Here is a 1,071-nt window from a genome sequence, read left to right as displayed (position 1 = left end):
ATTAGGTAAAGCTAAAAGATCCTCAACAGAAGCCCTAGAATGATGAAGGGCTTTAAATTTCCTACCAGGCATCACACACGTTGAAAGAGAGAGCTCGGGGCACCTGCCTGGGAAACATTATTTTTTTTTTTTTTTTTTTTGAGACATTTCCCCTCTGTCATCCAGGCTGGAGTGCAGTGGCATGATCTCAGCTCCCTGCAACCTCCAACTCCCTGCGTTCAAGCAATTCTCATGCTTCAGCCTCCAGAGTAGCTGGGATTACAGGCATGCACCACCATACCCGGCTAATTTTTGTATTTTTAGTAGAGACAGGGTTTCACCATGTTGGCCAGGCTGGTGTAGAACTCCTGACCTCAAGTGATCCACATGTCTCTGCCTCCCAAAACGCTGGGATTACAGGCATAAGCCACCGTGCCTGGCCAGAAACTGAGAGGACAAAGAGCAGGGAGGAGACGTAAAAGAGGCTGGTCTGAGGGATTAAGGGCCAAAGCCTGGAAGCAAAATGGCAAGGTCTCTACAGCAGCTCCTCTTCTTCTCATCCTCTGGTTATTAGCCAAGTTACTTACCTTTGCTGTGCCTCAGTTTACTCATGTGAAAATGGGGATAAAAGTAGTAGCTATGTCTTAGGGTGGCTATGAGGATTTAGTGAATTCATACAGAAAAAAATGCTTAGAAGCCCTGCTGGGGTTCAAAGGCTATTAAGCTATTATTATTCCTGTCATTGTCCCTAGGACCAGGGAAGAGGAAAGGGAGCTAGTTCTACCCGGCTGCAAGGAGATCAGTTTGGGAACATCCATTCTACATTGCTAACTCTCTCATCTCCTTCTAGTCTTATTTCAATGAGACCTACCCTACTCCACCTATTTAAAGTTGTAATTCACCCTTCCCTCCCAGTCTCCCTCATTCAACTCTGCTTTTTTTTTTTTAATATCATCTGTCACCTTATAACATATTGTATGGTGTACTTTAAGAAAAATTTATGGCCGGGTGCGGTGGTTCACGCCTGTAATCCCAGCACTTTGGGAGGCCGAGGCAGGTGGATCACGAGGTCAGGAGTTCAAGACCAGCCTG

At 45.9% G+C, this 1,071-nt stretch overlaps 1 protein-coding gene across 1 annotated transcript in view; it reads right to left on the bottom strand.

The window, feature by feature from the left end:
- PRR5L (proline rich 5 like) overlaps nt 1-1,071 on the bottom strand; it is a 176,594-nt gene that overhangs the window by 97,158 nt on the left and 78,365 nt on the right. The gene's annotated exons all lie outside the window — the stretch shown is intronic.

Source organism: Colobus angolensis, unplaced genomic scaffold (assembly GCF_000951035.1).
Source record: "Colobus angolensis palliatus isolate OR3802 unplaced genomic scaffold, Cang.pa_1.0 Scaffold192, whole genome shotgun sequence".
NCBI classification, from domain to species: Eukaryota; Metazoa; Chordata; class Mammalia; order Primates; family Cercopithecidae; genus Colobus; species Colobus angolensis.
Note: the sequence above shows the minus strand (reverse complement) of the source record. Positions and strands in the feature narration are given on the sequence as shown.